General features: G+C 37.5%; 1 long non-coding RNA gene across 1 annotated transcript; it reads left to right on the top strand.

Moving 5' to 3' along the window:
- The first annotated feature begins 888 nt into the window (after positions 1 to 888).
- Positions 889 to 5,024, top strand: LOC129260298 (uncharacterized). Its single transcript, XR_010293185.1, has 3 exons — positions 889 to 1,043; positions 4,351 to 4,480; positions 4,892 to 5,024. It is a non-coding gene; the product is annotated as an uncharacterized LOC129260298 (long non-coding RNA).
- The last annotated feature ends 976 nt before the right edge of the window (positions 5,025 to 6,000 follow it).

Genomic DNA, 6,000 nt, shown 5'->3' with positions numbered 1-6,000 from the left:
TGTATGGCGCGCCATCTGTTTCATAAAGGCGATAAACTCAGTTTATCGCCGAAAAACCTAGTTTATCAATCGAAAAACCTAGTTTTTCAATTGAAAAACTAAGTTTTTCGCCGATAAACTTAGTTTTTCGCCGATAAACTAAGTTTATCACTTGAAAAACTAAGTTTATCAAGAAAAACTAAGTTTATCGCCGAAAAACTTAGATTTTCAATTGAAAAACTAGGTTTTTTTGATAAACCTAGTTTATCAATTGAAAAACTAAGTTTATCGGCGAAAAACTAAGTTTTTCACCGATAAACTAAGTTTTTCAATGAAAAACTAAGTTTTTCAATGAAAAACTAGGTTTTTCAAGTGAAAAGCAGAGTTTCTTGAAAAACTTAGTTTTTCGACTGATAAACTGAGTTTTTCTAGATAAACTGAGTTTTTCAAGTGATAAACTTAGTTTATCGGCGAAAAACTAGGTTTTTCAAGTGATAAACTTAGTTTTTCAATTCTGATAAACTAAGTTTTTCGAATCTGATAAACTGAGTTTTTCTAAGAACGCCATTTGTCCCATAAAGGCGATAAACTAGGTTTTTCAAGTGATAAACTGAGTTTTTCTAAGAACGCCATTTGTCTCATAAAGGCGATAAACTAGGTTTTTCGCCGATAAACTAGGTTTTTCAATTTCGATAAACTAAGTTTTTCGAATTGAAAAACCTAGTTTATCGAAATCGAAAAACTAAGTTTATCGAATCGAAAAACCTAGTTTATCGCCGATAAACTTAGTTTTTCGCCGATAAACTAGGTTTTTCGATTTCGATAAACTAAGTTTTTCGAATTGAAAAACCTAGTTTATCGAAATTGAAAAACTCAGTTTATCGAATTTGTGAGCGGGCGCGCGCGCGCACGTACTGCATGCATTTACACGGCAAACAAAGCTGCCATTGCGATTATTACAAGAAACACAGTATTTTACCACTTTTACCACGTCTGAAGTTAGTTTTGGACGTCAAATTCATCAACGCCAACTGTACTGCTGGATAACTGAAACTAAAGCCAAGGTAAGTTCCAATTATATATTTTTTTATAATACAACGGCAGCCATGGTTGTCGGCTTTCATGGTGTTAACAAACCTGACACCCCAACCTGAGCAGCGGATACCGCTGATCCCTGCCCCGAATATCGGGGGAGAACAACGGAGAAGATGATGGTTCGATGCTTTCCGTGCCGCTTGGTTGCTAACCCAGAGGCAGAGAGCCCACACCCGCGAAGCTGCCCGGCCGCGGTGTGGATTCTCCCTGCTGCCTGGGTACGATTACGATTCTGCTGCTTTGAGTATGATATTGATAGCTAAGACCTAAGTAAGAAGAACTTTTGTCCATGGTGACTCGATGCTAATGTTGTAACTTAGGCATGAGCGCGAGTGCCTGTTAAGTGTTACCATTGAGGTTATCCAGCACAGCAAGAAGAAAAAAGCACGGAAGATGTATTTCATTTTCAACACAGTGAAAGTATCAATCATTGATCATACCCAGGCCCGGGAGCGCCGGCATGCTTCGCGGGCCGGCGCCCAGGAGCTCACCGTGTATTTACCCATACTCACAGGACAAGGGTAGATTATGTTCGCTATATCTATTAATCTAGCAAGATAAATTGTGAAAACAGAAATTATGCACTTACCACGATGGATGAAGGTCTATCGAGTGGTACATGTAGTATCCTGACATCGAGGCACGGACTGGAAGTTGGAACCTCAAAAAAACGAGAAGTTCTCCCAGTGAGTCCCAGGTCAGAGCTCACCGTGTATTTACCCATACTCACGGGACAGAATACCTCGTGATACATCTCCTAATTTTTTTCAAAATTCATAACAAAATGGCTGATCGAGACTGGGGTAGCAGGAGATAACTTTTCGTTTTTTTGAGATTCCAGTCTGTACCTCGATGTCAGGATACTGCCACACGATTGACCTGGCTTCATCCATATAATCATGGTAAGTGCATAATTTCTGTTTATTTTGTTATTGAGACCACAATCTACCCTAGTCCCATGTCTATGTTTAAATGCACTTTGGACTCCTGGGCCCAGGCCTGCTTCAGGCCAGCAGGCATGTGCAGCAGGCATGATTTTAGCTGTTTCGCTGTAGTTTTTCAGGCAAATTACACCATTATGTTTCATTCCTGACTTTCTGAGTCATGGTACTTTCCACCAAGAAAGTGAGTAAAGTATGAGATAAATAGGATCTATATATATGTAACATACAAATGTGAAAATTTGGAACGGAAAGTGCACGAGTCAAGTGAAAGTTTTAACGCATGTATTAAGTGCCCATTACAAGCGGCTAGGTTCAATGCTTGTATTTTCTGGTAGCCACTTTTGATGACAACAAAGGGCGATGAAATGTCCAGCTCCTACGTCACTCTCAATGGGACGGTTCGCCGATGAATATTCATTGGATCACGTGCATGGGTGTGTGTGTGTGTGTGTATACTATACCGAGTGTAAATAACGAGAGTTTTCAAATGGTGAGTGTGTATAAAACAACGTAGGGATAGGAGTTTATTTAACAGAGAATGAGTAGTATAGTGCAGAAAATAAAAGCGTACAATGAAGTTTTACAGAAGAGGAAATAATATAAATATATGGAGGACAGTGCAAGATGAGGTAAGGCAAGTACAGTGATGTTGTTTTTTCAAAAGTATTAGTAGAGGAAATAATACAAATATATTATTGAGGACAATGTAAGATGAGATAAGGCAAACTTGTGTGCAGTGAGGGTTTTTTCAAGAGGAGATAATACAAATATGGAGGACAATGTAAGATGAGATGATCAAGGGCTCAAGGCAAGTGTACAGTGAGAGCTCATCTTACATTGTCCTCTACAGTCTACATCATCATTATACATTATTTGATAAAACCTCAATGTACACGTGCCTCATCTTACATTGTCCTCTACATACCGGTATTTTTTTATCATCTCCTCTTTTGAAAAAACCTCACTGTACACTTACCACAGCTCATCTTACATTGTCCTCTTTTTATCTTATCCTAGTTATACATTCTTTGTTAAAACCTCACTGTACACTTAATTGCCTCATCTCATCTTACATTGTCCTCTAGATATATATTTGTATTATCTCCTCCTTTGAAAAAAAAACCTCATTGCAGACTTGCCTCATCTCATGTTACATTGTCCTCTATAATATATTTTTTCCCCATGATTTCCTCTACTACTAATACTTTTGAGAAAAAAAAATCACTGTACTTGCCTCACCTCATCTTGCATTGTCTTCCATATGTATTTATATTATTTCCTCCTCTGTAAAACTTCATTGTACACTTTAATTTTCTGCACTATACTACTCATTCTCTGTAAAATAAACTCCTGCGTTGTGTTATACACACACACACCATTTGAAAACTTTCTTTGTTTTTTACACTCGGTATTGTACACACACACGTGCACACGACCACAATCTAATGAATATTCATCGGCGAACCGTCCCATTGAGAGTGACTATTTGAATTAGTTGATATTTTTGATAGCAGATATTGTTTTAACCAAAAGTAAGGTTTTGTGAGAGAAAAGGATTTCCAAAATTAGGAAAAACAATTATTTCAGAAAAAGGATAAATTATGCACCTAGCATTAGAATGTTTTGTTTTTATATGTGGAAACTGCACAGATAGTGTGTGTGTGTGTATTTGAGTTTTTGTCAGACGTGTATCAATCAGATATGATTATTTACGTCTGGGACCGACCTTTAACATCACCATCCAAAAGACGTGACCAGGGCTCGAACCTCGAACCTCTGCATCAATTTGTAACTTCCTCACATAGCTTGGATTACAGGCGCACGCCACAACGCCCAGTTAGTGTGTGTGTGTGTGTGTATTTGAGTTTTGTCAGACGTGTATCAATCAGATATGATTATTTACGTCTGGGACCGACCTTTAACGTCACCATCCGAAAGACGTGACCAGGATTCGAACCTCGAACTTCTGCATCAAATTGTAACTTCCCCACGTACATGTAGCTTGGATTACAGGCGCACGCCACAACGCCCAGTTGAAATGCAAACATTAGTGTTCTTTCAGACGTTTAGATTTGTCTTTGGCAGAGTTTAATGCAACAAATATGCATCATTTATTAACTGCTGCAGACACCTGTTCAGACATAGAAGATTATTTTTACCAACAATATTCAATTTATTTGTCAAGTCCATTTAATTCAGACTGTAGAGTCAAATATGCATTACATGTAGGTTCATGATGATATAGAAAGTTATGTAAACTACAATTTCAGTGATATATTTATGGTCATGAAACTGAGGATGTTTTTTCCCTCTTTTTCTTTTAACCTCCTAGATTGAATAAACACAGTTACATTGGTTCTTCGGAGGCCAGCTCAGTTGATTGTTGTACTTATACAATCCCAAGAGGAATTTGCCATCCGTAATAGTTCCTTTTCGTCAACAAGCCACCTGACTTAACAAAGGTATGTTTTATAGGGGCATATGGGTCATATCTGCAAATTGTGCAAGGCTACAAAAAATACACAAAATGCACAGGGGTGAACAATTCTCAGTATTGACGTTATCATGATGAAGTTTACAGTTTTGTAGGAAATTGTCTTCATTGTTTATTTTTGTTCGTATACATAATTACAAATTTTTAGTGTTTTCTAAGTTTGTAGGAGCAGGATGGGGATGCACAACTGACATAGAATGTAATCATGATTATAATCAAAATTGAAACACTTAGTTTCTCAATATGAAAGAATATGTCATTGAAAAAAGAAATGTATTCTACTAAAATTGAAAAACTTAACTTGCCTTATCAAAATCTAAAAACTTGCTTTTCGATATAAAAAACACGTCTCTCATTTGTTTACTTGTTACTGTCGCAGCTTTAATGAAACTTCCATTTAAAAGTTGTAAACAACGGGTCTCCTGGAGGATACAAGCACTTGGGCTGGTACCAACCTACACCATGGACGAGAAGAGGTTTCATATTCAACAAGACGGATTTTCCATTTCTTTCATTAAAAGAAAGAGTACCGAATTCCAATGACTTGGGCAGTCCTTTGATCGATGAGGTAATACAGCTTCATAGATACAATAAATAATTTTTTATGCAGTTCATGCAGGTATATCAAAGTTCAACTCTTATTTTTGGTACATGTATTTCCAAATTCTTTAAAAGAAAGAAAGAACAATCGAATTGAATGAAAAATTAACTTTTTTAATATATATATTGTATCGTATCCGAACATCTACCCCTGGGCATCCACCCCCCGGACATCCACCACCCGGACATCCACCCCCCGGACATCCACCCCCTTAGGACATCTACCCCCTAGGACATCTACCCCTGAACATTTACCCCCCGGACATCTACCCCCCGGACAATTACCCCCGGACATTTACCCCCCGGACATCTACCCCCGGACATTTACCCCCGGACATTTACCCCCCGGACATTTACCCCCCGGACATCTAGCCCCCGGACATCTACCCCCTGGACATTTACCCCCCCCCCCCCCCCCAGACATCTACTCACGGATATTTTGGATACGGGGGGTTCCAAAATTACGCATCATTTCATAAGTGCATGCAGACCCAAAATTGCACAAAAACGTAAATTTGTGTACAAATCCAATGCAAATAGAGTTCTTAGCCGAAATTCATAAATGTATAATTTTTCCATTTACTGATTGAAATCAATTAATTCCATCTTATTTATGGTCCAAATAAAGTCCCCGACAATTTCCATTGAAAAAACAATAAAAAACAAAGAAATACATAAGAAATTTTGAAAACAGTTAAATACATGAAAAAATTAATGTGATTTTGAAATTTTTTGTTAGTACATTTGAACAGATTAATATAAAGTGTCTGTGTACCAAAAATTAGCATTTTAGGGGCATTATTTAGTTAATTAAAGCAAAATTCTGATTTCATGCATAAATTAGCATAATTAATTAGCAATGAGATTTTTCACAGAGTTTGATCCTGT

Source organism: Lytechinus pictus, chromosome 1 (genome assembly GCF_037042905.1).
Source record: "Lytechinus pictus isolate F3 Inbred chromosome 1, Lp3.0, whole genome shotgun sequence".
NCBI lineage: Eukaryota > Metazoa > Echinodermata > Echinoidea > Temnopleuroida > Toxopneustidae > Lytechinus > Lytechinus pictus.
Note: the sequence above shows the minus strand (reverse complement) of the source record. Positions and strands in the feature narration are given on the sequence as shown.